This window comes from Nelumbo lutea, chromosome 4 (genome assembly GCF_056320005.1).
Source record: "Nelumbo lutea isolate HS-2025 chromosome 4, American lotus-T2T, whole genome shotgun sequence".
NCBI classification, from domain to species: domain Eukaryota; kingdom Viridiplantae; phylum Streptophyta; class Magnoliopsida; order Proteales; family Nelumbonaceae; genus Nelumbo; species Nelumbo lutea.
This window is the reverse complement of record NC_142687.1, coordinates 52,936,714-52,962,745: the sequence shown is the minus strand read 5'-3', so window position 1 is coordinate 52,962,745 and position 26,032 is coordinate 52,936,714. Positions and strand designations below refer to the sequence as shown.

The 26,032-nt window shown below is 46.0% G+C and overlaps 52 non-coding genes and 2 pseudogenes across 52 annotated transcripts; all 54 read left to right on the top strand.

The window, feature by feature from the left end:
* The first annotated feature begins 301 nt into the window (after nt 1–301).
* Nucleotides 302–420, top strand: LOC148860114 (5S ribosomal RNA). Its single transcript, XR_016095901.1, has one exon. It is a non-coding gene; the product is annotated as a 5S ribosomal RNA (ribosomal RNA).
* Nucleotides 421–779: 359 nt separating this feature from the next.
* On the top strand, nt 780–898 carry LOC148860113 (5S ribosomal RNA). Its single transcript, XR_016096638.1, has one exon. It is a non-coding gene; the product is annotated as a 5S ribosomal RNA (ribosomal RNA).
* A 340-nt stretch (nt 899–1,238) lies between these two features.
* LOC148860112 (5S ribosomal RNA) lies at nt 1,239–1,357 on the top strand. The gene has a single exon (XR_016097341.1). It is a non-coding gene; the product is annotated as a 5S ribosomal RNA (ribosomal RNA).
* A 359-nt stretch (nt 1,358–1,716) lies between these two features.
* Nucleotides 1,717–1,835, top strand: LOC148860111 (5S ribosomal RNA). Its single transcript, XR_016095500.1, has one exon. It is a non-coding gene; the product is annotated as a 5S ribosomal RNA (ribosomal RNA).
* A 359-nt stretch (nt 1,836–2,194) lies between these two features.
* LOC148860110 (5S ribosomal RNA) lies at nt 2,195–2,313 on the top strand. The gene has a single exon (XR_016097252.1). It is a non-coding gene; the product is annotated as a 5S ribosomal RNA (ribosomal RNA).
* A 359-nt stretch (nt 2,314–2,672) lies between these two features.
* Nucleotides 2,673–2,791, top strand: LOC148860109 (5S ribosomal RNA). The gene has a single exon (XR_016095731.1). It is a non-coding gene; the product is annotated as a 5S ribosomal RNA (ribosomal RNA).
* Nucleotides 2,792–3,150: 359 nt separating this feature from the next.
* Nucleotides 3,151–3,269, top strand: LOC148860108 (5S ribosomal RNA). Its single transcript, XR_016095865.1, has one exon. It is a non-coding gene; the product is annotated as a 5S ribosomal RNA (ribosomal RNA).
* A 359-nt stretch (nt 3,270–3,628) lies between these two features.
* Nucleotides 3,629–3,747, top strand: LOC148860107 (5S ribosomal RNA). The gene has a single exon (XR_016096212.1). It is a non-coding gene; the product is annotated as a 5S ribosomal RNA (ribosomal RNA).
* A 359-nt stretch (nt 3,748–4,106) lies between these two features.
* On the top strand, nt 4,107–4,225 carry LOC148860106 (5S ribosomal RNA). Its single transcript, XR_016096571.1, has one exon. It is a non-coding gene; the product is annotated as a 5S ribosomal RNA (ribosomal RNA).
* Nucleotides 4,226–4,584: 359 nt separating this feature from the next.
* Nucleotides 4,585–4,703, top strand: LOC148860105 (5S ribosomal RNA). Its single transcript, XR_016095499.1, has one exon. It is a non-coding gene; the product is annotated as a 5S ribosomal RNA (ribosomal RNA).
* Nucleotides 4,704–5,062: 359 nt separating this feature from the next.
* LOC148860104 (5S ribosomal RNA) lies at nt 5,063–5,181 on the top strand. The gene has a single exon (XR_016096018.1). It is a non-coding gene; the product is annotated as a 5S ribosomal RNA (ribosomal RNA).
* Nucleotides 5,182–5,540: 359 nt separating this feature from the next.
* Nucleotides 5,541–5,659, top strand: LOC148860103 (5S ribosomal RNA). The gene has a single exon (XR_016097483.1). It is a non-coding gene; the product is annotated as a 5S ribosomal RNA (ribosomal RNA).
* A 341-nt stretch (nt 5,660–6,000) lies between these two features.
* Nucleotides 6,001–6,119, top strand: LOC148860102 (5S ribosomal RNA). The gene has a single exon (XR_016097340.1). It is a non-coding gene; the product is annotated as a 5S ribosomal RNA (ribosomal RNA).
* Nucleotides 6,120–6,478: 359 nt separating this feature from the next.
* On the top strand, nt 6,479–6,597 carry LOC148860101 (5S ribosomal RNA). The gene has a single exon (XR_016095498.1). It is a non-coding gene; the product is annotated as a 5S ribosomal RNA (ribosomal RNA).
* Nucleotides 6,598–6,956: 359 nt separating this feature from the next.
* Nucleotides 6,957–7,075, top strand: LOC148860100 (5S ribosomal RNA). Its single transcript, XR_016096713.1, has one exon. It is a non-coding gene; the product is annotated as a 5S ribosomal RNA (ribosomal RNA).
* A 359-nt stretch (nt 7,076–7,434) lies between these two features.
* LOC148860099 (5S ribosomal RNA) lies at nt 7,435–7,553 on the top strand. Its single transcript, XR_016095730.1, has one exon. It is a non-coding gene; the product is annotated as a 5S ribosomal RNA (ribosomal RNA).
* Nucleotides 7,554–7,912: 359 nt separating this feature from the next.
* On the top strand, nt 7,913–8,031 carry LOC148860098 (5S ribosomal RNA). The gene has a single exon (XR_016096955.1). It is a non-coding gene; the product is annotated as a 5S ribosomal RNA (ribosomal RNA).
* Nucleotides 8,032–8,390: 359 nt separating this feature from the next.
* On the top strand, nt 8,391–8,509 carry LOC148860097 (5S ribosomal RNA). Its single transcript, XR_016096694.1, has one exon. It is a non-coding gene; the product is annotated as a 5S ribosomal RNA (ribosomal RNA).
* A 359-nt stretch (nt 8,510–8,868) lies between these two features.
* On the top strand, nt 8,869–8,987 carry LOC148860096 (5S ribosomal RNA). Its single transcript, XR_016095864.1, has one exon. It is a non-coding gene; the product is annotated as a 5S ribosomal RNA (ribosomal RNA).
* A 359-nt stretch (nt 8,988–9,346) lies between these two features.
* On the top strand, nt 9,347–9,465 carry LOC148860095 (5S ribosomal RNA). The gene has a single exon (XR_016095495.1). It is a non-coding gene; the product is annotated as a 5S ribosomal RNA (ribosomal RNA).
* Nucleotides 9,466–9,824: 359 nt separating this feature from the next.
* Nucleotides 9,825–9,943, top strand: LOC148860094 (5S ribosomal RNA). The gene has a single exon (XR_016095494.1). It is a non-coding gene; the product is annotated as a 5S ribosomal RNA (ribosomal RNA).
* Nucleotides 9,944–10,302: 359 nt separating this feature from the next.
* Nucleotides 10,303–10,421, top strand: LOC148860093 (5S ribosomal RNA). The gene has a single exon (XR_016096712.1). It is a non-coding gene; the product is annotated as a 5S ribosomal RNA (ribosomal RNA).
* A 359-nt stretch (nt 10,422–10,780) lies between these two features.
* On the top strand, nt 10,781–10,899 carry LOC148860092 (5S ribosomal RNA). The gene has a single exon (XR_016097337.1). It is a non-coding gene; the product is annotated as a 5S ribosomal RNA (ribosomal RNA).
* Nucleotides 10,900–11,257: 358 nt separating this feature from the next.
* Nucleotides 11,258–11,376, top strand: LOC148860091 (5S ribosomal RNA; annotated as a pseudogene).
* A 341-nt stretch (nt 11,377–11,717) lies between these two features.
* Nucleotides 11,718–11,836, top strand: LOC148860090 (5S ribosomal RNA). Its single transcript, XR_016095493.1, has one exon. It is a non-coding gene; the product is annotated as a 5S ribosomal RNA (ribosomal RNA).
* A 359-nt stretch (nt 11,837–12,195) lies between these two features.
* LOC148860089 (5S ribosomal RNA) lies at nt 12,196–12,314 on the top strand. Its single transcript, XR_016095669.1, has one exon. It is a non-coding gene; the product is annotated as a 5S ribosomal RNA (ribosomal RNA).
* Nucleotides 12,315–12,672: 358 nt separating this feature from the next.
* LOC148860088 (5S ribosomal RNA) lies at nt 12,673–12,791 on the top strand. Its single transcript, XR_016097115.1, has one exon. It is a non-coding gene; the product is annotated as a 5S ribosomal RNA (ribosomal RNA).
* Nucleotides 12,792–13,150: 359 nt separating this feature from the next.
* On the top strand, nt 13,151–13,269 carry LOC148860087 (5S ribosomal RNA). The gene has a single exon (XR_016095492.1). It is a non-coding gene; the product is annotated as a 5S ribosomal RNA (ribosomal RNA).
* A 359-nt stretch (nt 13,270–13,628) lies between these two features.
* LOC148860086 (5S ribosomal RNA) lies at nt 13,629–13,747 on the top strand. The gene has a single exon (XR_016095491.1). It is a non-coding gene; the product is annotated as a 5S ribosomal RNA (ribosomal RNA).
* A 359-nt stretch (nt 13,748–14,106) lies between these two features.
* Nucleotides 14,107–14,225, top strand: LOC148860085 (5S ribosomal RNA). Its single transcript, XR_016096679.1, has one exon. It is a non-coding gene; the product is annotated as a 5S ribosomal RNA (ribosomal RNA).
* Nucleotides 14,226–14,584: 359 nt separating this feature from the next.
* LOC148860084 (5S ribosomal RNA) lies at nt 14,585–14,703 on the top strand. The gene has a single exon (XR_016097148.1). It is a non-coding gene; the product is annotated as a 5S ribosomal RNA (ribosomal RNA).
* A 359-nt stretch (nt 14,704–15,062) lies between these two features.
* LOC148860083 (5S ribosomal RNA) lies at nt 15,063–15,181 on the top strand. Its single transcript, XR_016097497.1, has one exon. It is a non-coding gene; the product is annotated as a 5S ribosomal RNA (ribosomal RNA).
* Nucleotides 15,182–15,540: 359 nt separating this feature from the next.
* LOC148860082 (5S ribosomal RNA) lies at nt 15,541–15,659 on the top strand. Its single transcript, XR_016096770.1, has one exon. It is a non-coding gene; the product is annotated as a 5S ribosomal RNA (ribosomal RNA).
* A 359-nt stretch (nt 15,660–16,018) lies between these two features.
* On the top strand, nt 16,019–16,137 carry LOC148860081 (5S ribosomal RNA). The gene has a single exon (XR_016095489.1). It is a non-coding gene; the product is annotated as a 5S ribosomal RNA (ribosomal RNA).
* A 359-nt stretch (nt 16,138–16,496) lies between these two features.
* LOC148860080 (5S ribosomal RNA) lies at nt 16,497–16,615 on the top strand. The gene has a single exon (XR_016095488.1). It is a non-coding gene; the product is annotated as a 5S ribosomal RNA (ribosomal RNA).
* A 359-nt stretch (nt 16,616–16,974) lies between these two features.
* On the top strand, nt 16,975–17,093 carry LOC148860079 (5S ribosomal RNA). Its single transcript, XR_016095785.1, has one exon. It is a non-coding gene; the product is annotated as a 5S ribosomal RNA (ribosomal RNA).
* A 359-nt stretch (nt 17,094–17,452) lies between these two features.
* Nucleotides 17,453–17,571, top strand: LOC148860078 (5S ribosomal RNA). Its single transcript, XR_016096489.1, has one exon. It is a non-coding gene; the product is annotated as a 5S ribosomal RNA (ribosomal RNA).
* Nucleotides 17,572–17,930: 359 nt separating this feature from the next.
* On the top strand, nt 17,931–18,049 carry LOC148860077 (5S ribosomal RNA). The gene has a single exon (XR_016096417.1). It is a non-coding gene; the product is annotated as a 5S ribosomal RNA (ribosomal RNA).
* A 359-nt stretch (nt 18,050–18,408) lies between these two features.
* LOC148860076 (5S ribosomal RNA) lies at nt 18,409–18,527 on the top strand. The gene has a single exon (XR_016096709.1). It is a non-coding gene; the product is annotated as a 5S ribosomal RNA (ribosomal RNA).
* Nucleotides 18,528–18,886: 359 nt separating this feature from the next.
* On the top strand, nt 18,887–19,005 carry LOC148860075 (5S ribosomal RNA). Its single transcript, XR_016095487.1, has one exon. It is a non-coding gene; the product is annotated as a 5S ribosomal RNA (ribosomal RNA).
* Nucleotides 19,006–19,363: 358 nt separating this feature from the next.
* On the top strand, nt 19,364–19,482 carry LOC148860074 (5S ribosomal RNA; annotated as a pseudogene).
* A 341-nt stretch (nt 19,483–19,823) lies between these two features.
* Nucleotides 19,824–19,942, top strand: LOC148860073 (5S ribosomal RNA). Its single transcript, XR_016095486.1, has one exon. It is a non-coding gene; the product is annotated as a 5S ribosomal RNA (ribosomal RNA).
* Nucleotides 19,943–20,301: 359 nt separating this feature from the next.
* Nucleotides 20,302–20,420, top strand: LOC148860072 (5S ribosomal RNA). The gene has a single exon (XR_016095668.1). It is a non-coding gene; the product is annotated as a 5S ribosomal RNA (ribosomal RNA).
* Nucleotides 20,421–20,778: 358 nt separating this feature from the next.
* LOC148860071 (5S ribosomal RNA) lies at nt 20,779–20,897 on the top strand. The gene has a single exon (XR_016097114.1). It is a non-coding gene; the product is annotated as a 5S ribosomal RNA (ribosomal RNA).
* A 359-nt stretch (nt 20,898–21,256) lies between these two features.
* On the top strand, nt 21,257–21,375 carry LOC148860070 (5S ribosomal RNA). Its single transcript, XR_016095485.1, has one exon. It is a non-coding gene; the product is annotated as a 5S ribosomal RNA (ribosomal RNA).
* A 359-nt stretch (nt 21,376–21,734) lies between these two features.
* On the top strand, nt 21,735–21,853 carry LOC148860069 (5S ribosomal RNA). The gene has a single exon (XR_016095482.1). It is a non-coding gene; the product is annotated as a 5S ribosomal RNA (ribosomal RNA).
* A 359-nt stretch (nt 21,854–22,212) lies between these two features.
* On the top strand, nt 22,213–22,331 carry LOC148860068 (5S ribosomal RNA). The gene has a single exon (XR_016096027.1). It is a non-coding gene; the product is annotated as a 5S ribosomal RNA (ribosomal RNA).
* Nucleotides 22,332–22,690: 359 nt separating this feature from the next.
* On the top strand, nt 22,691–22,809 carry LOC148860067 (5S ribosomal RNA). The gene has a single exon (XR_016095481.1). It is a non-coding gene; the product is annotated as a 5S ribosomal RNA (ribosomal RNA).
* A 359-nt stretch (nt 22,810–23,168) lies between these two features.
* On the top strand, nt 23,169–23,287 carry LOC148860066 (5S ribosomal RNA). The gene has a single exon (XR_016095480.1). It is a non-coding gene; the product is annotated as a 5S ribosomal RNA (ribosomal RNA).
* Nucleotides 23,288–23,646: 359 nt separating this feature from the next.
* On the top strand, nt 23,647–23,765 carry LOC148860065 (5S ribosomal RNA). Its single transcript, XR_016096678.1, has one exon. It is a non-coding gene; the product is annotated as a 5S ribosomal RNA (ribosomal RNA).
* Nucleotides 23,766–24,124: 359 nt separating this feature from the next.
* On the top strand, nt 24,125–24,243 carry LOC148860064 (5S ribosomal RNA). Its single transcript, XR_016097147.1, has one exon. It is a non-coding gene; the product is annotated as a 5S ribosomal RNA (ribosomal RNA).
* A 359-nt stretch (nt 24,244–24,602) lies between these two features.
* On the top strand, nt 24,603–24,721 carry LOC148860063 (5S ribosomal RNA). The gene has a single exon (XR_016097496.1). It is a non-coding gene; the product is annotated as a 5S ribosomal RNA (ribosomal RNA).
* Nucleotides 24,722–25,080: 359 nt separating this feature from the next.
* LOC148860062 (5S ribosomal RNA) lies at nt 25,081–25,199 on the top strand. The gene has a single exon (XR_016096768.1). It is a non-coding gene; the product is annotated as a 5S ribosomal RNA (ribosomal RNA).
* A 359-nt stretch (nt 25,200–25,558) lies between these two features.
* Nucleotides 25,559–25,677, top strand: LOC148860061 (5S ribosomal RNA). Its single transcript, XR_016095479.1, has one exon. It is a non-coding gene; the product is annotated as a 5S ribosomal RNA (ribosomal RNA).
* The last annotated feature ends 355 nt before the right edge of the window (nt 25,678–26,032 follow it).

Here is a 26,032-nt window from a genome sequence, read left to right as displayed (position 1 = left end):
CGAGACAACTGGAAACAACGTGCCGGATACTCGGACCATTTGCGACACGACCGTCATTACTGAATGGGAACGGTGCAAAACCGGTCTTTTGGCATTCGTAGTGCATTGTGGGCCACACGATATTACTACATTTATCCGGGGCTGCGACAGATCTAGAAAGGAATAACTCCGCTCACCTGGGAGCTTGTGCACGGTTACCAAGGGAGGAAAGTTGCATACACCGTTTTTTCAAGTCTGAAAGAATTAATGGAGGGGAGCAAGATAGTGAGTGCATAAAGATTAAAGCGAACAAGAAGCAAACGGGTGCGATCATACCAGCACTAATGCACCGGATCCCATCAGAGCTCCGAAGTTAAGCGTGCTTGGGCGAGAGTAGTACTAGGATGGGTGACCTCCTGGGAAGTCCTCGTGTTGCACCCCAATTTTATTAATATTTTATTTTTGATATACTATTTGCAAATTCCATATGTCGTTTCGGCGAGACAACTGGAAACAACGTGCCGGATACTCGGACCATTTGCGGAACGACCGTCATTACTGAATGGGAACGGTGCAAAACCGGGCTTTTGGCATTCGTCGTGCATTGTGGGCCCCGCGATATTACTACATTTATCCGCGGATGCGGCAGATCTAGAAAAGAATAACTCCGCTCACCTGGGATCTTGTGCTCGGTTATCAAGGGAGGAAAGTTGCATACACCGTTTTTTCAAGTCTGAAAGAATTAATGGAGGGGAGCAAGATAGTGAGTGCATAAAGATTAAAGCGAACAAGAAGCAAACGGGTGCGATCATACCAGCACTAATGCACCGGATCCCATCAGAACTTCGAAGTTAAGCGTGCTTGGGCGAGAGTAGTATTAGGATGGGTGACCTCCTGGGAAGTCCTCGTGTTGCACCCCAATTTTATTAATATTTTATTTTTGATATACTATTTGCAAATTCCATATGTCGTTTCGGCGAGACAACTGGAAACAACGTGCGAGGCACGACCATCATTACTGAATGGGAACGGTGCAAAACTGGGCTTTTGCATTCGTCGTGCATTGTGGGCCCCGTGATATTACTACATTTATCCGGGGATGCGGCAGATCTAGAAAGGAATAACTCCGCTCACCTGGGAGCTTGTGCACGGTTACAAAGGGAGGAAAGTTGCATACACCGTTTTTTCAAGTCTGAAAGAATTAATGGAAGGGAGCAAGATAGTGAGTGCATAAAGATTAAAGCGAACAAGAAGAAAACGGGTGCGATCATACCAGCACTAATGCACCGTATCCCATCAGAACTCCGAAGTTAAGCGTGCTTGGGCGAGAGTAGTATTAGGATGGGTGACCTCCTGGGAAGTCCTCGTGTTGCACCCCAATTTTATTAATATTTTATTTTTGATATACTATTTGCAAATTCCATATGTCGTTTCGGCGAGACAACTGGAAACAACGTGCCGGATACTCGGACCATTTGCGACACGACCGTCATTACTGAATGGGAACGGTGTAAAACCGGTCTTTTGGCATTCGTAGTGCATTGTGGGCCCCACGATATTACTACATTTATCCGGGGCAGCGACAGATCTAGAAAGGAATAACTCCGCTCACCTGGGAGCTTGTGCACGGTTACCAAGGGAGGAAAGTTGCATACACCGTTTTTTCAAGTCTGAAAGAATTAATGGAGGGGAGCAAGATAGTGAGTGCATAAAGATTAAAGCGAACAAGAAGCAAACGGGTGCGATCATACCAGCACTAATGCACCGGATCCCATCAGAACTCCGAAGTTAAGCGTGCTTGGGCGAGAGTAGTACTAGGATGGGTGACCTCCTGGGAAGTCCTCGTGTTGCACCCCAATTTTATTAATATTTTATTTTTGATATATTATTTGCAAATTCCATATGTCGTTTCGGCGACACAACTGGAAACAACGTGCCGGATACTCGGACCATTTGCGGAACGACCGTCATTACTGAATGGGAATGGTGCAAAACCGGGCTTTTGGCATTCGTCGTGCATTGTGGGCCCCGCGATATTACTACATTTATTCGGGGATGCGGCAGATCTAGAAAAGAATAACTCCGCTCACCTGGGAGCTTGTGCACGGTTACCAAGGGAGGAAAGTTGCATACACCGTTTTTTCAAGTCTGAAAGAATTAATGGAGGGGAGCAAGATAGTGAGTGCATAAAGATTAAAGCGAACAAGAAGAAAACGGGTGCGATCATACCAGCACTAATGCACCGTATCCCATCAGAACTCCGAAGTTAAGCGTGCTTGGGCGAGAGTAGTAGTAGGATGGGTGACCTCCTGGGAAGTCCTCGTGTTGCACCCCAATTTTATTAATATTTTATTTTTGATATACTATTTGCAAATTCCATATGTCGTTTCGACGAGACAACTGGAAACAACGTGCCGGATACTCGGACCATTTGCGGAACGACTGTCATTACTGAATGGGAACGGTGCAAAACCGGGCTTTTGGCATTCGTCGTGCATTGTGGGCCCCGTGATATTACTACATTTATCCGGGGATGCGGCAGATCTAGAAAGGAATAACTCCGCTCACCTGGGACCTTGTGCACGGTAACCAAGGGAGGAAAGTTGCATACACCGTTTTTTCAAGTCTGAAAGAATTAACGGAGGGGAGCAAGATAGTGAGTGCATAAAGATTAAAGCGAACAAGAAGCAAACGGGTGCGATCATACCCGCACTAATGCACCGGATCCCATCAGAACTCCGAAGTTAAGCGTGCTTGGGCGAGAGTAGTACTAGGATGGGTGACCTCCTGGGAAGTCCTCGTGTTGCACCCCAATTTTATTAATATTTTATTTTTGATATACTATTTGCAAATTCCATATGTCGTTTCGGCGAGACAACTGGAAACAACGTGCCGGATACTCGGACCATTTGCGGAACGACTGTCATTACTGAATGGGAACGGTGCAAAACCGGGCTTTTGGCATTCGTCGTGCATTGTGGGCCCCGTGATATTACTACATTTATCCGAGGATGCGGCAGATCTAGAAAGGAATAACTCCGCTCACCTGGGAGCTTGTGCACGGTTACCAAGGGAGGAAAGTTGCATACACCGTTTTTTCAAGTCTGAAAGAATTAATGGAGGGGAGCAAGATAGTGAGTGCATAAAGATTAAAGCGAACAAGAAGCAAACGGGTGCGATCATACCAGCACTAATGCACCGGATCCCATCAGAACTCCGAAGTTAAGCGTGCTTGGGCGAGAGTAGTATTAGGATGGGTGACCTCCTGGGAAGTCCTCGTGTTGCACCCCAATTTTATTAATATTTTATTTTTGATATACTATTTGCAAATTCCATATGTCGTTTCGGCGAGACAACTGGAAACAACGTGCCGGATACTCGGACCATTTGCGGAACGACTGTCATTACTGAATGGGAATGGTGCAAAACCGGGCTTTTGGCATTCGTCGTGCATTGTGGGCCCCGCGATATTACTACATTTATTCGGGGATGCGGCAGATCTAGAAAAGAATAACTCCGCTCACCTGGGAGCTTGTGCACGGTTACCAAGGGAGGAAAGTTGCATACACCGTTTTTTCAAGTCTGAAAGAATTAATGGAGGGGAGCAAGATAGTGAGTGCATAAAGATTAAAGCGAACAAGAAGAAAACGGGTGCGATCATACCAGCACTAATGCACCGGATCCCATCAGAACTCCGAAGTTAAGCGGGCTTGGGCGAGAGTAGTACTAGGATGGGTGACCTCCTGGGAAGTCCTCGTGTTGCACCCCAATTTTATTAATATTTTATTTTTGATATACTATTTGCAAATTCCATATGTCGTTTCGGCGAGACAACAGGAAACAACGTGCCGGATACTTGGACCATTTGCGGAACGACTGTCATTACTGAATGGGAACGGTGCAAAACCGGGCTTTTGGCATTCGTCGTGCATTATGGGCCCCGCGATATTCCTACATTTATCCGAGGATGCGGCAGATCTAGAAAGGAATAACTCCGCTCACCTGGGATCTTGTGCTCGGTTACCAAGGGAGGAAAGTTGCATACACCGTTTTTTCAAGTCTGAAAGAATTAATGGAGGGGAGCAAGATAGTGAGTGCATAAAGATTAAAGCGAACAAGAAGAAAACTGGTGCGATCATACCAGCACTAATGCACCGGATCCCATCAGAACTCCGAAGTTAAGCGTGCTTGGGCGAGAGTAGTATTAGGATGGGTGACCTCCTGGGAAGTCCTCGTGTTGCACCCCAATTTTATTAATATTTTATTTTTGATATACTATTGGCAAATTTCATATGTCGTTTCGGCGAGACAACAGGAAACAACGTGCCGGATACTCGGACCATTTGCGGAACGACTGTCATTACTGAATGGGAACGGTGCAAAACCGGGCTTTTGGCATTCGTCGTGCATTGTGGGCCCCGTGATATTACTACATTTATCCGAGGATGCGGCAGATCTAGAAAGGAATAACTCCGCTCACCTGGGAGCTTGTGCACGGTTACCAAGGGAGGAAAGTTGCATACACCGTTTTTTCAAGTCTGAAAGAATTAATGGAAGGGAGCAAGATAGTGAGTGCATAAAGATTAAAGCGAACATGAAGAAAACGGGTGCGATCATACCAGCACTAATGCACCGGATCCCATCAGAACTCCGAAGTTAAGCGTGCTTGGGCGAGAGTAGTACTAGGATGGGTGACCTCCTGGGAAGTCCTCGTGTTGCACCCCAATTTTATTAATATTTTATTTTTGATATACTATTTGCAAATTCCATATGTCGTTTCGGCGAGACAACTGGAAACAACGTGCCGGATACTCGGACCATTTGCGACACGACCGTCATTACTGAATGGGAACGGTGTAAAACCGGTCTTTTGGCATTCGTAGTGCATTGTGGGCCCCACGATATTACTACATTTATCCGGGGCAGCGACAGATCTAGAAAGGAATAACTCCGCTCACCTGGGAGCTTGTGCACGGTTACCAAGGGAGGAAAGTTGCATACAACGTTTTTTCAAGTCTGAAAGAATTAATGGAGGGGAGCAAGATAGTGAGTGCATAAAGATTAAAGCGAACAAGAAGCAAACGGGTGCGATCATACCAGCACTAATGCACCGGATCCCATCAGAACTCCGAAGGTAAGCGTGCTTGGGCGAGAGTAGTACTAGGATGGGTGACCTCCTGGGAAGTCCTCGTGTTGCACCCCAATTTTATTAATATTTTATTTTTGATATACTATTTGCAAATTCCATATGTTGTTTCGGCGAGACAACTGGAAACAACGTGCCGGATACTCGGACCATTTGCGGAACGACCGTCATTACTGAATGGGAATGGTGCAAAACCGGGCTTTTGGCATTCGTCGTGCATTGTGGGCCCCGCGATATTACTACATTTATCCGCGGATGCGGCAGATCTAGAAAAGAATAACTCCGCTCACCTGGGATCTTGTGCTCGGTTACCAAGGGAGGAAAGTTGCATACACCGTTTTTTCAAGTCTGAAAGAATTAATGGAGGGGAGCAAGATAGTGAGTGCATAAAGATTAAAGCGAACAAGAAGCAAACGGGTGCGATCATACCAGCACTAATGCACCGGATCCCATCAGAACTTCAAAGTTAAGCGTGCTTGGGCGAGAGTAGTATTAGGATGGGTGACCTCCTGGGAAGTCCTCGTGTTGCACCCCAATTTTATTAATATTTTATTTTTGATATACTATTTGCAAATTCCATATGTCGTTTCGGCGAGACAACTGGAAACAACGTGCGAGGCACGACCATCATTACTGAATGGGAACGGTGCAAAACTGGGCTTTTGGCATTCGTCGTGCATTGTGGGCCCCGTGATATTACTACATTTATCCGGGGATGCGGCAGATCTAGAAAGGAATAACTCCGCTCACCTGGGAGCTTGTGCACGGTTACAAAGGGAGGAAAGTTGCATACACCGTTTTTTCAAGTCTGAAAGAATTAATGGAAGGGAGCAAGATAGTGAGTGCATAAAGATTAAAGCGAACAAGAAGAAAACGGGTGCGATCATACCAGCACTAATGCACCGTATCCCATCAGAACTCCGAAGTTAAGCGTGCTTGGGCGAGAGTAGTATTAGGATGGGTGACCTCCTGGGAAGTCCTCGTGTTGCACCCCAATTTTATTAATATTTTATTTTTGATATACTATTTGCAAATTCCATATGTCGTTTCGGCGAGACAACTGGAAACAACGTGCCGGATACTCGGACCATTTGCGACACGACCGTCATTACTGAATGGGAACGGTGTAAAACCGGTCTTTTGGCATTCGTAGTGCATTGTGGGCCCCACGATATTACTACATTTATCCGGGGCAGCGACAGATCTAGAAAGGAATAACTCCGCTCACCTGGGAGCTTGTGCACGGTTACCAAGGGAGGAAAGTTGCATACACCGTTTTTTCAAGTCTGAAAGAATTAATGGAGGGGAGCAAGATAGTGAGTGCATAAAGATTAAAGCGAACAAAAAGCAAACGGGTGCGATCATACCAGCACTAATGCACCGGATCCCATCAGAACTCCGAAGTTAAGCGTGCTTGGGCGAGAGTAGTACTAGGATGGGTGACCTCCTGGGAAGTCCTCGTGTTGCACCCCAATTTTATTAATATTTTATTTTTGATATATTATTTGCAAATTCCATATGTCGTTTCGGCGACACAACTGGAAACAACGTGCCGGATACTCGGACCAGTTGCGGAACGACCGTCATTACTGAATGGGAATGGTGCAAAACCGGGCTTTTGGCATTCGTCGTGCATTGTGGGCCCCGCGATATTACTACATTTATTCGGGGATGCGGCAGATCTAGAAAAGAATAACTCCGCTCACCTGGGAGCTTGTGCACGGTTACCAAGGGAGGAAAGTTGCATACACCGTTTTTTCAAGTCTGAAAGAATTAATGGAGGGGAGCAAGATAGTGAGTGCATAAAGATTAAAGCGAACAAGAAGAAAACGGGTGCGATCATACCAGCACTAATGCACCGTATCCCATCAGAACTCCGAAGTTAAGCGTGCTTGGGCGAGAGTAGTACTAGGATGGGTGACCTCCTGGGAAGTCCTCGTGTTGCACCCCAATTTTATTAATATTTTATTTTTGATATACTATTTGCAAATTCCATATGTCGTTTCGACGAGACAACTGGAAACAACGTGCCGGATACTCGGACCATTTGCGGAACGACTGTCATTACTGAATGGGAACGGTGCAAAACCGGGCTTTTGGCATTCGTCGTGCATTGTGGGCCCCGTGATATTACTACATTTATCCGGGGATGCGGCAGATCTAGAAAGGAATAACTCCGCTCACCTGGGACCTTGTGCACGGTTACCAAGGGAGGAAAGTTGCATACACCGTTTTTTCAAGTCTGAAAGAATTAACGGAGGGGAGCAAGATAGTTAGTGCATAAAGATTAAAGCGAACAAGAAGCAAACGGGTGCGATCATACCCGCACTAATGCACCGGATCCCATCAGAACTCCGAAGTTAAGCGTGCTTGGGCGAGAGTAGTACTAGGATGGGTGACCTCCTGGGAAGTCCTCGTGTTGCACCCCAATTTTATTAATATTTTATTTTTGATATACTATTTGCAAATTCCATATGTCGTTTCGGCGAGACAACTGGAAACAACGTGCCGGATACTCGGACCATTTGCGGAACGACTGTCATTACTGAATGGGAACGGTGCAAAACCGGGCTTTTGGCATTCGTCGTGCATTGTGGGCCCCGTGATATTACTACATTTATCCGAGGATGCGGCAGATCTAGAAAGGAATAACTCCGCTCACCTGGGAGCTTGTGCACGGTTACCAAGGGAGGAAAGTTGCATACACCGTTTTTTCAAATCTGAAAGAATTAATGGAGGGGAGCAAGATAGTGAGTGCATAAAGATTAAAGCGAACAAGAAGCAAACGGGTGCGATCATACCAGCACTAATGCACCGGATCCCATCAGAACTCCGAAGTTAAGCGTGCTTGGGCGAGAGTAGTATTAGGATGGGTGACCTCCTGGGAAGTCCTCGTGTTACACCCCAATTTTATTAATATTTTATTTTTGATATACTATTTGCAAATTCCATATGTCGTTTCGGCGACACAACTGGAAACAACGTGCCGGATACTCGGACCATTTGCGGAACGACTGTCATTACTGAATGGGAATGGTGCAAAACCGGGCTTTTGGCATTCGTCGTGCATTGTGGGCCCCGCGATATTACTACATTTATTCGGGGATGCGGCAGATCTAGAAAAGAATAACTCCGCTCACCTGGGAGCTTGTGCACGATTACCAAGGGAGGAAAGTTGCATACACCGTTTTTTCAAGTCTGAAAGAATTAATGGAGGGGAGCAAGATAGTGAGTGCATAAAGATTAAAGCGAACAAGAAGAAAACGGGTGCGATCATACCAGCACTAATGCACCGGATCCCATCAGAACTCCGAAGTTAAGCGGGCTTGGGCGAGAGTAGTACTAGGATGGGTGACCTCCGGGGAAGTCCTCGTGTTGCACCCCAATTTTATTAATATTTTATTTTTGATATACTATTTGCAAATTCCATATGTCGTTTCGGCGAGACAACAGGAAACAACGTGCCGGATACTTGGACCATTTGCGGAACGACTGTCATTACTGAATGGGAACGGTGCAAAACCGGGCTTTTGGCATTCGTCGTGCATTGTGGGCCCCGCGATATTCCTACATTTATCCGAGGATGCGGCAGATCTAGAAAGGAATAACTCCGCTCACCTGGGAGCTTGTGCTCGGTTACCAAGGGAGGAAAGTTGCATACACCGTTTTTTCAAGTCTGAAAGAATTAATGGAGGGGAGCAAGATAGTGAGTGCATAAAGATTAAAGCGAACAAGAAGAAAACGGGTGCGATCATACCAGCACTAATGCACCGGATCCCATCAGAACTCCGAAGTTAAGCGTGCTTGGGCGAGAGTAGTATTAGGATGGGTGACCTCCTGGGAAGTCCTCGTGTTGCACCCCAATTTTATTAATATTTTATTTTTGATATACTATTGGCAAATTTCATATGTCGTTTCGGCGAGACAACAGGAAACAACGTGCCGGATACTCGGACCATTTGCGGAACGACTGTCATTACTGAATGGGAACGGTGCAAAACCGGGCTTTTGGCATTCGTCGTGCATTGTGGGCCCCGTGATATTACTACATTTATCCGAGGATGCGGCAGATCTAGAAAGGAATAACTCCGCTCACCTGGGAGCTTGTGCACGGTTACCAAGGGAGGAAAGTTGCATACACCGTTTTTTCAAGTCTGAAAGAATTAATGGAAGGGAGCAAGATAGTGAGTGCATAAAGATTAAAGCGAACATGAAGAAAACGGGTGCGATCATACCAGCACTAATGCACCGGATCCCATCAGAACTCCGAAGTTAAGCGTGCTTGGGCGAGAGTAGTACTAGGATGGGTGACCTCCTGGGAAGTCCTCGTGTTGCACCCCAATTTTATTAATATTTTATTTTTGATATACTATTTGCAAATTCCATATGTCGTTTCGGCGAGACAACTGCAAACAACGTGCCGGATACTCGGACCATTTGCGACACGACCGTCATTACTGAATGGGAACGGTGTAAAACCGGTCTTTTGGCATTCGTAGTGCATTGTGGGCCCCACGATATTACTACATTTATCCGGGGCAGCGACAGATCTAGAAAGGAATAACTCCGCTCACCTGGGAGCTTGTGCACGGTTACCAAGGGAGGAAAGTTGCATACAACGTTTTTTCAAGTCTGAAAGAATTAATGGAGGGGAGCAAGATAGTGAGTGCATAAAGATTAAAGCGAACAAGAAGCAAACGGGTGCGATCATACCAGCACTAATGCACCGGATCCCATCAGAACTCCGAAGTTAAGCGTGCTTGGGCGAGAGTAGTACTAGGATGGGTGACCTCCTGGGAAGTCCTCGTGTTGCACCCCAATTTTATTAATATTTTATTTTTGATATACTATTTGCAAATTCCATATGTTGTTTCGGCGACACAACTGGAAACAACGTGCCGGATACTCGGACCATTTGCGGAACGACCGTCATTACTGAATGGGAATGGTGCAAAACCGGGCTTTTGGCATTCGTCGTGCATTGTGGGCCCCGCGATATTACTACATTTATTCGGGGATGCGGCAGATCTAGAAAAGAATAACTCCGCTCACCTGGGAGCTTGTGCACGGTTACCAAGGGAGGAAAGTTGCATACACCGTTTTTTCAAGTCTGAAAGAATTAATGGAGGGGAGCAAGATAGTGAGTGCATAAAGATTAAAGCGAACAAGAAGAAAACGGGTGCGATCATACCAGCACTAATGCACCGTATCCCATCAGAACTCCGAAGTTAAGCGTGCTTGGGCGAGAGTAGTACTAGGATGGGTGACCTCCTGGGAAGTCCTCGTGTTGCACCCCAATTTTATTAATATTTTATTTTTGATATACTATTTGCAAATTCCATATGTCGTTTCGGCGAGACAACTGGAAACAACGTGCCGGATACTTGGACCATTTGCGGAACGACTGTCATTACTGAATGGGAACGGTGCAAAACCGGGCTTTTGGCATTCGTCGTGCATTGTGGGCCCCGCGATATTCCTACATTTATCCGAGGATGCGGCAGATCTAGAAAGGAATAACTCCGCTCACCTGGGATCTTGTGCTCGGTTACCAAGGGAGGAAAGTTGCATACACCGTTTTTTCAAGTCTGAAAGAATTAATGGAGGGGAGCAAGATAGTGAGTGCATAAAGATTAAAGCGAACAAGAAGAAAACGGGTGCGATCATACCAGCACTAATGCACCGGATCCCATCAGAACTCCGAAGTTAAGCGTGCTTGGGCGAGAGTAGTATTAGGATGCGTGACCTCCTGGGAAGTCCTCGTGTTGCACCCCAATTTTATTAATATTTTATTTTTGATATACTATTGGCAAATTTCATATGTCGTTTCGGCGAGACAACAGGAAACAACGTGCCGGATACTCGGACCATTTGCGGAACGACTGTCATTACTGAATGGGAACGGTGCAAAACCGGGCTTTTGGCATTCGTCGTGCATTGTGGGCCCCGTGATATTACTACATTTATCCGAGGATGCGGCAGATCTAGAAAGGAATAACTCCGCTCACCTGGGAGCTTGTGCACGGTTACCAAGGGAGGAAAGTTGCATACACCGTTTTTTCAAGTCTGAAAGAATTAATGGAGGGGAGCAAGATAGTGAGTGCATAAAGATTAAAGCGAACAAGAAGCAAACGGGGCGATCATACCAGCACTAATGCACCGGATACCATCAGAACTTCGAAGTTAAGCGTGCTTGGGCGAGAGTAGTACTAGGATGGGTGACCTCTTGGGAAGTCCTCGTGTTGCACCCCAATTTTATTAATATTTTATTTTTGATATACTATTTGCAAATTCCATATGTCGTTTCGGCGAGACAACTGGAAATAACGTGCGAGGCACGACCATCATTACTGAATGGGAACGGTGCAAAACTGGGCTTTTGGCATTCGTCGTGCATTGTGGGCCCCGTGATATTACTACATTTATCCGGGGATGCGGCAGATCTAGAAAGGAATAACTCCGCTCACCTGTGAGCTTGTGCACGGTTACCAAGGGAGGAAAGTTGCATACACCGTTTTTTCAAGTCTGAAAGAATTAATGGAAGGGAGCAAGATAGTGAGTGCATAAAGATTAAAGCGAACAAGAAGAAAACGGGTGCGATCATACCAGCACTAATGCACCGGATCCCATCAGAACTCCGAAGTTAAGCGTGCTTGGGCGAGAGTAGTACTAGGATGGGTGACCTCCTGGGAAGTCCTCGTGTTGCACCCCAATTTTATTAATATTTTATTTTTGATATACTATTTGCAAATTCCATATGTCGTTTCGGCGAGACAACTGGAAACAACGTGCCGGATACTCGGACCATTTGCGACACGACCGTCATTACTGAATGGGAACGGTGTAAAACCGGTCTTTTGGCATTCGTAGTGCATTGTGGGCCCCATGATATTACTACATTTATCCGGGGCAGCGACAGATCTAGAAAGGAATAACTCCGCTCACCTGGGAGCTTGTGCACGGTTACCAAGGGAGGAAAGTTGCATACAACGTTTTTTCAAGTCTGAAAGAATTAATGGAGGGGAGCAAGATAGTGAGTGCATAAAGATTAAAGCGAACAAGAAGCAAACGGGTGCGATCATACCAGCACTAATGCACCGGATCCCATCAGAACTCCGAAGTTAAGCGTGCTTGGGCGAGAGTAGTACTAGGATGGGTGACCTCCTGGGAAGTCCTCGTGTTGCACCCAAATTTTATTAATATTTTATTTTTGATATACTATTTGCAAATTCCATATGTTGTTTCGGCGACACAACTGGAAACAACGTGCCGGATACTCGGACCATTTGCGGAACGACCGTCATTACTGAATGGGAATGGTGCAAAACCGGGCTTTTGGCATTCGTCGTGCATTGTGGGCCCCGCGATATTACTACATTTATTCGGGGATGCGGCAGATCTAGAAAAGAATAACTCCGCTCACCTGGAGCTTGTGCACGGTTACCAAGGGAGGAAAGTTGCATACACCGTTTTTTCAAGTCTGAAAGAATTAATGGAGGGGAGCAAGATAGTGAGTGCATAAAGATTAAAGCGAACAAGAAGAAAACGGGTGCGATCATACCAGCACTAATGCATCGGATCCCATCAGAACTCGGAAGTTAAGCGTGCTTGGGCGAGAGTAGTACTAGGATGGGTGACCTCCTGGGAAGTCCTCGTGTTGCACCCCAATTTTATTAATATTTTATTTTTGATATACTATTTGCAAATTCCATATGTTGTTTCGGCGAGACAACTGGAAACAACGTGCGAGATACTCGGACCATTTGCGGCACGACCGTCATTACTGAATGGGAACGGTGCAAAACTGGGCTTTTGGCATTCGTCGTGCATTGTGGGCCCCGTGATATTACTACATTTATCCGAGGATGCGGCAGATCTAGAAAGGAATAACTCCGCTCACCTGGGAGCTTGTGCACGGTTACCAAGGGAGGAAAGTTGCATACACCGTTTTTTCAAGTCTGAAAGAATTAATGGAGGGGAGCAAGATAGTGAGTGCATAAAGATTAAAGCGAACAAGAAGAAAATGGGTGCGATCATACCAGCACTAATGCACCGGATCCCATCAGAACTCCGAAGTTAAGCGTGCTTGGGCGAGAGTAGTACTAGGATGGGTGACCTCCTGGGAAGTCCTCGTGTTGCACCCCAATTTTATTAATATTTTATTTTTGATATACTATTTGCAAATTCCATATGTCGTTTCGGCGAGACAACTGGAAACAACGTGCCGGATACTCGGACCATTTGCGACACGACCGTCATTACTGAATGGGAACGGTGCAAAACCGGTCTTTTGGCATTCGTAGTGCATTGTGGGCCCCACGATATTACTACATTTATCCGGGGCTGCGACAGATCTAGAAAGGAATAACTCCGCTCACCTGGGAGCTTGTGCACGGTTACCAAGGGAGGAAAGTTGCATACACCGTTTTTTCAAGTCTGAAAGAATTAATGGAGGGGAGCAAGATAGTGAGTGCATAAAGATTAAAGCGAACAAGAAGCAAACGGGTGCGATCATACCAGCACTAATGCACCGGATCCCATCAGAACTCCGAAGTTAAGCGTGCTTGGGCGAGAGTAGTACTAGGATGGGTGACCTCCTGGGAAGTCCTCGTGTTGCACCCCAATTTTATTAATATTTTATTTTTGATATACTATTTGCAAATTCCATATGTCGTTTCGGCGACACAACTGGAAACAACGTGCCGGATACTCGGACCATTTGCGGAACGACCGTCATTACTGAATGGGAACGGTGCAAAACCGGGCTTTTGGCATTCGTCGTGCATTGTGGGCCCCGCGATATTACTACATTTATCCGCGGATGCGGCAGATCTAGAAAAGAATAACTCCGCTCACCTGGGATCTTGTGCTCGGTTACCAAGGGAGGAAAGTTGCATACACCGTTTTTTCAAGTCTGAAAGAATTAATGGAGGGGAGGAAGATAGTGAGTGCATAAAGATTAAAGCGAACAAGAAGAAAACGGGTGCGATCATACCAGCACTAATGCACCGGATCCCATCAGAACTCCGAAGTTAAGCGTGCTTGGGCGAGAGTAGTATTAGGATGGGTGACCTCCTTGGAAGTCCGCGTGTTGCACCCCAATTTTATTAATATTTTATTTTTGATATACTATTTGCAAATTCCATATGTTGTTTCGGCGAGACAACTGGAAACAACGTGCGAGATACTCGGACCATTTGCGGCACGACCGTCATTACTGAATGGGAACGGTGCAAAACTGGGCTTTTGGCATTCGTCGTGCATTGTGGGCCCCGTGATATTACTACATTTATCCGAGGATGCGGCAGATCTAGAAAGGAATAACTCCGCTCACCTGGGAGCTTGTGCACGGTTACCAAGGGAGGAAAGTTGCATACACCGTTTTTTCAAGTCTGAAAGAATTAATGGAGGGGAGCAAGATAGTGAGTGCATAAAGATTAAAGTGAACAAGAAGAAAACGGGTGCGATCATACCAGCACTAATGCACCGGATCCCATCAAAACTCCGAAGTTAAGCGTGCTTGGGCGAGAGTAGTATTAGGATGGGTGACCTCCTGGGAAGTCCTCGTGTTGCACCCCAATTTTATTAATATTTTATTTTTGATATACTATTTGCAAATTCCATATGTCGTTTCGGCGAGACAACTGGAAACAACGTGCCGGATACTCGAACCATTTGCGGAACGACAGTCATTACTGAATGGGAACGGTGCAAAAGCGGGCTTTTGGCATTCGTCGTGCATTGTGGGCCCCGCGATATTACTACATTTATCCGGGGATGCGGCAGATCTAGAAAGTAATAACTCCGCTCACCTGGGAGCTTGTGCACGGTTACCAAGGGAGGAAAGTTGCATACACCGTTTTTTCAAGTCTGAAAGAATTAATGGAGGGGAGCAAGATAGTGAGTGCATAAAGATTAAAGCGAACAAGAAGAAAACGGGTGCGATCATACCAGCACTAATGCACCGTATCCCATCAGTACTCCGAAGTTAAGCGTGCTTGGGCGAGAGTAGTACTAGGATGGGTGACCTCCTGGGAAGTCCTCGTGTTGCACCCCAATTTTATTAAAATTTTATTTTTGATATACTATTTGCAAATTCCATATGTCGTTTCGGCGAGACAACAGGAAACAACGTGCCGGATACTCGGACCATTTGCGGAACGACTGTCATTATTGAATGGGAACGGTGCAAAACCGGGCTTTTGGCATTCGTCGTGCATTGTGGGCCCCGTGATATTACTACATTTATCCGAGGATGCGGCAGATCTAGAAAGGAATAACTCCGCTCACCTGGGAGCTTGTGCACGGTTACCAAGGGAGGAAAGTTGCATACACCGTTTTTTCAAGTCTGAAAGAATTAATGGAGGGGAGCAAGATAGTGAGTGCATAAAGATTAAAGCGAACAAGAAGCAAACGGGTGCGATCATACCAGCACTAATGCACTGGATCCCATCAGAACTCCGAAGTTAAGCGTGCTTGGGCGAGAGTAGTACTGTGATGGGTGACTTCCTGGGAAGTCCTCGTGTTGCACTCCAATTTTATTAATATTTTCTTTTTGATATACTATTTGCAAATTCCATATGTTGTTTCGGCGAGACAACTGGAAACAACGTGCGAGATACTCGGACCATTTGCGGCACGACCGTCATTACTGAATGGGAACGGTGCAAAACTGGGCTTTTGGCATTCGTCGTGCATTGTGGGCCCCGTGATATTACTACATTTATCCGAGGATGCGGCAGATCTAGAAAGGAATAACTCCGCTCACCTGGGAGCTTGTGCACGGTTACCAAGGGTGGAAAGTTGCATACACCGTTTTTTCAAGTCTGAAAGAATTATTGGAGGGGAGCAAGATAGTGAGTGCATAAAGATTAAAGCGAACAAGAAGAAAACGGGTGCGATCATACCAGCACTAATGCACCGGATCCCATCAGAACTCCGAAGTTAAGCGTGCTTGGGCGAGAGTAGTACTAGGATGGGTGACCTCCTGGGAAGTCCTCGTGTTGCACCCCAATTTTATTAATATTTTATTATTGATATACTATTTGCAAATTCCATATGTCGTTTCGGGGAGACAACAGGAAACAACGTGCCGGATACTTGGACCATTTTCGGAACGACTGTCATTACTGAATGGGAACGGTGGAAAACCGGGCTTTTGGCATTCGTCGTGCATTGTGGGCCCCGCGATATTACTACATTTATCCGGGGATGCGGCAGATCTAGAAAGGAATAACTCCGCTCACCTGGGAGCTTGTGCACGGTAACCAAGGGAGGAAAGTTGCATACACCGTTTTTTCAAGTCTGAAAGAATTAACGGAGGGGAGCAAGATAATTAGTGCATAAAGATTAAAGCGAACAAGAAGCAAACGGGTGCGATCATACCAGCACTAATGCACCGGATCCCATCAGAACTCCGAAGTTAAGCGTGCTTGGGCGAGAGTAGTACTAGGATGGGTGACCTCCTGGGAAGTCCTCGTGTTGCACCCCAATTTTATTAATATTTTATTTTTGATATACTATTTGCAAATTCCATATGTCGTTTCGGCGAGACAACTGGAAACAACGTGCCGGATACTCGGACCATTTGCGGAACGACCGTCAATACTGAATGGGAACGGTGCAAAAGCGGGATTTTGGCATTCGTCGTGCATTGTGGGCCCCGCGATATTACTACATTTATCCGGGGATGCGGCAGATCTAGAAAGGAATAACTCCGCTCACCTGGGAGCTTGTGCACGGTTACCAAGGGAGGAAAGTTGCATACACCGTTTTTTCAAGTCTGAAAGAATTAATGGAGGGGAGCAAGATAGTGAGTGCATAAAGATTAAAGCGAACAAGAAGAAAACGGGTGCGATCATACCAGCACTAATGCACCGGATCCCATCAGAACTCCGAAGTTAAGCGTGCTTGGGCGAGAGTAGTAGTAGGATGGGTGACCTCCTGGGAAGTCCTCGTGTTGCACCCCAATTTTATTAATATTTTATTTTTGATATACTATTTGCAAATTCCATATGTCGTTTCGGCGAGACAACTGGAAACAACGTGCGAGATACTCGGACCATTTGCGGCACGACCATCATTACTGAATGGGAACGGTGCAAAACTGGGCTTTTGGCATTCGTCGTGCATTGTGGGCCCCGTGATATTACTACATTTATCCGGGGATGCGGCAGATCTAGAAAGGAATAACTCCGCTCACCTGGGAGCTTGTGCACGGTTACCAAGGGAGGAAAGTTGCATACACCGTTTTTTCAAGTCTGAAAGAATTATTGGAGGGGAGCAAGATAGTGAGTGCATAAAGATTAAAGCGAACAAGAAGAAAACGGGTGCGATCATACCAGCACTAATGCACCGGATCCCATCAGAACTCCGAAGTGAAGCGTGCTTGGGCGAGATTAGTATTAGGATGGGTGACCTCCTGGGAAGTCCTCGTGTTGCACCCCAATTTTATTAATATTTTATTTTTGATATACTATTTGCAAATTCCATATGTCGTTTCGGCGAGACAACTGGAAACAACGTGCCGGATACTCGGACCATTTGCGGAACGACCGTCATTACTGAATGGGAACGGTGCAAAACCGGTCTTTTGGCATTCGTAGTGCATTGTGGGCCCCACGATATTACTACATTTATCCGGGGCAGCGACAGATCTAGTAAGGAATAACTCCGCTCACCTGGGAGCTTGTGCACGGTTACCAAGGGAGGAAAGTTGCATACACCGTTTTTTCAAGTCTGAAAGAATTAATGGAGGGGAGCAAGATAGTGAGTGCATAAAGATTAAAGCGAACAAGAAGCAAACGGGTGCGATCATACCAGCACTAATGCACCGGATCCCATCAGAACTCCGAAGTTAAGCGTGCTTGGGCGAGAGTAGTAATAGGATGGGTGACCTCCTGGGAAGTCCTCGTGTTGCACCCCAATTTTATTAATATTTTATTTTTGATATACTATTTGCAAATTCGATATGTCGTTTCGGCGAGACAACTGGAAACAACGTGCCGGATACTCGGACCAGTTGCGGAACGACCGTCATTACTGAATGGGAACGGTGCAAAACCGGGCTTTTGGCATTCGTCGTGCATTGTGGGCCCCGCGATATTACTACATTTATCCGGGGATGCGGCAGATCTAGAAAAGAATAACTCCGCTCACCTGGGAGCTTGTGCACGGTTACCAAGGGAGGAAAGTTGCATACACCGTTTTTTCAAGTCTGAAAGAATTAATGGAGGGGAGCAAGATAGTGAGTGCATAAAGATTAAAGCGAACAAGAAGAAAACGGGTGCGATCATACCAGCACTAATGCACCGTATCCCATCAGAACTCCGAAGTTAAGCGTGCTTGGGCGAGAGTAGTACTAGGATGGGTGACCTCCTGGGAAGTCCTCGTGTTGCACCCCAATTTTATTAATATTTTATTTTTGATATACTATTTGCAAATTCCATATGTCGTTTCGGCGAGATAACAAGAAACAACGTGCCGGATACTCGGACCATTTGCGGAACGACTGTCATTACTGAATGGGAACGGTGCAAAACCGGGCTTTTGGCATTCGTCGTGCATTGTGGGCCACGTGATATTACTACATTTATCCGAGGATGCGGCAGATCTAGAAAGGAATAACTCCGCTCACCTGGGAGCTTGTGCACGGTTACCAAGGGAGGAAAGTTGCATACACCGTTTTTTCAAGTCTGAAAGAATTAAAGGTGGGGAGCAAGATAGTGAGTGCATAAAGATTAAAGCGAACAAGAAGAAAACGGGTGCGATCATACCAGCACTAATGCACCGGATCCCATCAGAACTCCGAAGTTAAGCGTGCTTGGGCGAGAGTAGTACTAGGATGGGTGACCTCCTGGGAAGTCCTCGTGTTGCACCCCAATTTTATTAATATTTTATTTTTGATATACTATTGGCAAATTTCATATGTCGTTTCGGCGAGACAACAGGAAACAACGTGCCGGATACTCGGACCATTTGCGGAACGACTGTCATTACTGAATGGGAACGGTGCAAAACCGGGCTTTTGGCATTCGTCGTGCATTGTGGGCCCCGTGATATTACTACATTTATCCGAGGATGCGGCAGATCTAGAAAGGAATAACTCCGCTCACCTGGGAGCTTGTGCACGGTTACCAAGGGAGGAAAGTTGCATACACCGTTTTTTCAAGTCTGAAAGAATTAATGGAGGGGAGCAAGATAGTGAGTGCATAAAGATTAAAGCGAACAAGAAGCAAACGGGGCGATCATACCAGCACTAATGCACCGGATACCATCAGAACTTCGAAGTTAAGCGTGCTTGGGCGAGAGTAGTACTAGGATGGGTGACCTCTTGGGAAGTCCTCGTGTTGCACCCCAATTTTATTAATATTTTATTTTTGATATACTATTTGCAAATTCCATATGTCGTTTCGGCGAGACAACTGGAAATAACGTGCGAGGCACGACCATCATTACTGAATGGGAACGGTGCAAAACTGGGCTTTTGGCATTCGTCGTGCATTGTGGGCCCCGTGATATTACTACATTTATCCGGGGATGCGGCAGATCTAGAAAGGAATAACTCCGCTCACCTGTGAGCTTGTGCACGGTTACCAAGGGAGGAAAGTTGCATACACCGTTTTTTCAAGTCTGAAAGAATTAATGGAAGGGAGCAAGATAGTGAGTGCATAAAGATTAAAGCGAACAAGAAGAAAACGGGTGCGATCATACCAGCACTAATGCACCGGATCCCATCAGAACTCCGAAGTTAAGCGTGCTTGGGCGAGAGTAGTACTAGGATGGGTGACCTCCTGGGAAGTCCTCGTGTTGCACCCCAATTTTATTAATATTTTATTTTTGATATACTATTTGCAAATTCCATATGTCGTTTCGGCGAGACAACTGGAAACAACGTGCCGGATACTCGGACCATTTGCGACACGACCGTCATTACTGAATGGGAACGGTGTAAAACCGGTCTTTTGGCATTCGTAGTGCATTGTGGGCCCCATGATATTACTACATTTATCCGGGGCAGCGACAGATCTAGAAAGGAATAACTCCGCTCACCTGGGAGCTTGTGCACGGTTACCAAGGGAGGAAAGTTGCATACAACGTTTTTTCAAGTCTGAAAGAATTAATGGAGGGGAGCAAGATAGTGAGTGCATAAAGATTAAAGCGAACAAGAAGCAAACGGGTGCGATCATACCAGCACTAATGCACCGGATCCCATCAGAACTCCGAAGTTAAGCGTGCTTGGGCGAGAGTAGTACTAGGATGGGTGACCTCCTGGGAAGTCCTCGTGTTGCACCCAAATTTTATTAATATTTTATTTTTGATATACTATTTGCAAATTCCATATGTTGTTTCGGCGACACAACTGGAAACAACGTGCCGGATACTCGGACCATTTGCGGAACGACCGTCATTACTGAATGGGAATGGTGCAAAACCGGGCTTTTGGCATTCGTCGTGCATTGTGGGCCCCGCGATATTACTACATTTATTCGGGGATGCGGCAGATCTAGAAAAGAATAACTCCGCTCACCTGGAGCTTGTGCACGGTTACCAAGGGAGGAAAGTTGCATACACCGTTTTTTCAAGTCTGAAAGAATTAATGGAGGGGAGCAAGATAGTGAGTGCATAAAGATTAAAGCGAACAAGAAGCAAACGGGTGCGATCATACCAGCACTAATGCATCGGATCCCATCAGAACTCGGAAGTTAAGCGTGCTTGGGCGAGAGTAGTACTAGGATGGGTGACCTCCTGGGAAGTCCTCGTGTTGCACCCCAATTTTATTAATATTTTATTTTTGATATACTATTTGCAAATTCCATATGTTGTTTCGGCGAGACAACTGGAAACAACGTGCGAGATACTCGGACCATTTGCGGCACGACCGTCATTACTGAATGGGAACGGTGCAAAACTGGGCTTTTGGCATTCGTCGTGCATTGTGGGCCCCGTGATATTACTACATTTATCCGAGGATGCGGCAGATCTAGAAAGGAATAACTCCGCTCACCTGGGAGCTTGTGCACGGTTACCAAGGGAGGAAAGTTGCATACACCGTTTTTTCAAGTCTGAAAGAATTAATGGAGGGGAGCAAGATAGTGAGTGCATAAAGATTAAAGCGAACAAGAAGAAAATGGGTGCGATCATACCAGCACTAATGCACCGGATCCCATCAGAACTCCGAAGTTAAGCGTGCTTGGGCGAGAGTAGTACTAGGATGGGTGACCTCCTGGGAAGTCCTCGTGTTGCACCCCAATTTTATTAATATTTTATTTTTGATATACTATTTGCAAATTCCATATGTCGTTTCGGCGAGACAACTGGAAACAACGTGCCGGATACTCGGACCATTTGCGACACGACCGTCATTACTGAATGGGAACGGTGCAAAACCGGTCTTTTGGCATTCGTAGTGCATTGTGGGCCCCACGATATTACTACATTTATCCGGGGCAGCGACAGATCTAGAAAGGAATAACTCCGCTCACCTGGGAGCTTGTGCACGGTTACCAAGGGAGGAAAGTTGCATACACCGTTTTTTCAAGTCTGAAAGAATTAATGGAGGGGAGCAAGATAGTGAGTGCATAAAGATTAAAGCGAACAAGAAGCAAACGGGTGCGATCATACCAGCACTAATGCACCGGATCCCATCAGAACTCCGAAGTTAAGCGTGCTTGGGCGAGAGTAGTACTAGGATGGGTGACCTCCTGGGAAGTCCTCGTGTTGCACCCCAATTTAATTAATATTTTATTTTTGATATACTATTTGCAAATTCCATATGTCGTTTCGGCGACACAACTGGAAACAACGTGCCGGATACTCGGACCATTTGCGGAACGACCGTCATTACTGAATGGGAACGGTGCAAAACCGGGCTTTTGGCATTCGTCGTGCATTGTGGGCCCCGCGATATTACTACATTTATCCGCGGATGCGGCAGATCTAGAAAAGAATAACTCCGCTCACCTGGGATCTTGTGCTCGGTTACCAAGGGAGGAAAGTTGCATACACCGTTTTTTCAAGTCTGAAAGAATTAATGGAGGGGAGGAAGATAGTGAGTGCATAAAGATTAAAGCGAACAAGAAGAAAACGGGTGCGATCATACCAGCACTAATGCACCGGATCCCATCAGAACTCCGAAGTTAAGCGTGCTTGGGCGAGAGTAGTATTAGGATGGGTGACCTCCTGGGAAGTCCGCGTGTTGCACCCCAATTTTATTAATATTTTATTTTTGATATACTATTTGCAAATTCCATATGTTGTTTCGGCGAGACAACTGGAAACAACGTGCGAGATACTCGGACCATTTGCGGCACGACCGTCATTACTGAATGGGAACGGTGCAAAACTGGGCTTTTGGCATTCGTCGTGCATTGTGGGCCCCGTGATATTACTACATTTATCCGAGGATGCGGCAGATCTAGAAAGGAATAACTCCGCTCACCTGGGAGCTTGTGCACGGTTACCAAGGGAGGAAAGTTGCATACACCGTTTTTTCAAGTCTGAAAGAATTAATGGAGGGGAGCAAGATAGTGAGTGCATAAAGATTAAAGCGAACAAGAAGAAAATGGGTGCGATCATACCAGCACTAATGCACCGGATCCCATCAGAACTCCGAAGTTAAGCGTGCTTGGGCGAGAGTAGTACTAGGATGGGTGACCTCCTGGGAAGTCCTCGTGTTGCACCCCAATTTTATTAATATTTTATTTTTGATATACTATTTGCAAATTCCATATGTCGTTTCGGCGAGACAACTGGAAACAACGTGCCGGATACTCGGACCATTTGCGACACGACCGTCATTACTGAATGGGAACGGTGCAAAACCGGTCTTTTGGCATTCGTAGTGCATTGTGGGCCCCACGATATTACTACATTTATCCGGGGCAGCGACAGATCTAGAAAGGAATAACTCCGCTCACCTGGGAGCTTGTGCACGGTTACCAAGGGAGGAAAGTTGCATACACCGTTTTTTCAAGTCTGAAAGAATTAATGGAGGGGAGCAAGATAGTGAGTGCATAAAGATTAAAGCGAACAAGAAGCAAACGGGTGCGATCATACCAGCACTAATGCACCGGATCCCATCAGAACTCCGAAGTTAAGCGTGCTTGGGCGAGAGTAGTACTAGGATGGGTGACCTCCTGGGAAGTCCTCGTGTTGCACCCCAATTTTATTAATATTTTATTTTTGATATACTATTTGCAAATTCCATATGTCGTTTCGGCGACACAACTGGAAACAACGTGCCGGATACTCGGACCATTTGCGGAACGACCGTCATTACTGAATGGGAACGGTGCAAAACCGGGCTTTTGGCATTCGTCGTGCATTGTGGGCCCCGCGATATTACTACATTTATCCGCGGATGCGGCAGATCTAGAAAAGAATAACTCCGCTCACCTGGGATCTTGTGCTCGGTTACCAAGGGAGGAAAGTTGCATACACCGTTTTTTCAAGTCTGAAAGAATTAATGGAGGGGAGGAAGATAGTGAGTGCATAAAGATTAAAGCGAACAAGAAGAAAACGGGTGCGATCATACCAGCACTAATGCACCGGATCCCATCAGAACTCCGAAGTTAAGCGTGCTTGGGCGAGAGTAGTATTAGGATGGGTGACCTCCTTGGAAGTCCGCGTGTTGCACCCCAATTTTATTAATATTTTATTTTTGATATACTATTTGCAAATTCCATATGTTGTTTCGGCGAGACAACTGGAAACAACGTGCGAGATACTCGGACCATTTGCGGCACGACCGTCATTACTGAATGGGAACGGTGCAAAACTGGGCTTTTGGCATTCGTCGTGCATTGTGGGCCCCGTGATATTACTACATTTATCCGAGGATGCGGCAGATCTAGAAAGGAATAACTCCGCTCACCTGGGAGCTTGTGCACGGTTACCAAGGGAGGAAAGTTGCATACACCGTTTTTTCAAGTCTGAAAGAATTAATGGAGGGGAGCAAGATAGTGAGTGCATAAAGATTAAAGCGAACAAGAAGAAAACGGGTGCGATCATACCAGCACTAATGCACCGGATCCCATCAAAACTCCGAAGTTAAGCGTGCTTGGGCGAGAGTAGTATTAGGATGGGTGACCTCCTGGGAAGTCCTCGTGTTGCACCCCAATTTTATTAATATTTTATTTTTGATATACTATTTGCAAATTCCATATGTCGTTTCGGCGAGACAACTGGAAACAACGTGCCGGATACTCGAACCATTTGCGGAACGACAGTCATTACTGAATGGGAACGGTGCAAAAGCGGGCTTTTGGCATTCGTCGTGCATTGTGGGCCCCGCGATATTACTACATTTATCCGGGGATGCGGCAGATCTAGAAAGTAATAACTCCGCTCACCAGGGAGCTTGTGCACGGTTACCAAGGGAGGAAAGTTGCATACACCGTTTTTTCAAGTCTGAAAGAATTAATGGAGGGGAGCAAGATAGTGAGTGCATAAAGATTAAAGCGAACAAGAAGAAAACGGGTGCGATCATACCAGCACTAATGCACCGTATCCCATCAGTACTCCGAAGTTAAGCGTGCTTGGGCGAGAGTAGTACTAGGATGGGTGACCTCCTGGGAAGTCCTCGTGTTGCACCCCAATTTTATTAAAATTTTATTTTTGATATACTATTTGCAAATTCCATATGTCGTTTCGGCGAGACAACAGGAAACAACGTGCCGGATACTCGGACCATTTGCGGAACGACTGTCATTATTGAATGGGAACGGTGCAAAACCGGGCTTTTGGCATTCGTCGTGCATTGTGGGCCCCGTGATATTACTACATTTATCCGAGGATGCGGCAGATCTAGAAAGGAATAACTCCGCTCACCTGGGAGCTTGTGCACGGTTACCAAGGGAGGAAAGTTGCATACACCGTTTTTTCAAGTCTGAAAGAATTAATGGAGGGGAGCAAGATAGTGAGTGCATAAAGATTAAAGCGAACAAGAAGCAAACGGGTGCGATCATACCAGCACTAATGCACTGGATCCCATCAGAACTCCGAAGTTAAGCGTGCTTGGGCGAGAGTAGTACTGTGATGGGTGACTTCCTGGGAAGTCCTCGTGTTGCACTCCAATTTTATTAATATTTTCTTTTTGATATACTATTTGCAAATTCCATATGTTGTTTCGGCGAGACAACTGGAAACAACGTGCGAGATACTCGGACCATTTGCGGCACGACCGTCATTACTGAATGGGAACGGTGCAAAACTGGGCTTTTGGCATTCGTCGTGCATTGTGGGCCCCGTGATATTACTACATTTATCCGAGGATGCGGCAGATCTAGAAAGGAATAACTCCGCTCACCTGGGAGCTTGTGCACGGTTACCAAGGGTGGAAAGTTGCATACACCGTTTTTTCAAGTCTGAAAGAATTATTGGAGGGGAGCAAGATAGTGAGTGCATAAAGATTAAAGCGAACAAGAAGAAAACGGGTGCGATCATACCAGCACTAATGCACCGGATCCCATCAGAACTCCGAAGTTAAGCGTGCTTGGGCGAGAGTAGTACTAGGATGGGTGACCTCCTGGGAAGTCCTCGTGTTGCACCCCAATTTTATTAATATTTTATTATTGATATACTATTTGCAAATTCCATATGTCGTTTCGGGGAGACAACAGGAAACAACGTGCCGGATACTTGGACCATTTTCGGAACGACTGTCATTACTGAATGGGAACGGTGGAAAACCGGGCTTTTGGCATTCGTCGTGCATTGTGGGCCCCGCGATATTACTACATTTATCCGGGGATGCGGCAGATCTAGAAAGGAATAACTCCGCTCACCTGGGAGCTTGTGCACGGTAACCAAGGGAGGAAAGTTGCATACACCGTTTTTTCAAGTCTGAAAGAATTAACGGAGGGGAGCAAGATAATTAGTGCATAAAGATTAAAGCGAACAAGAAGC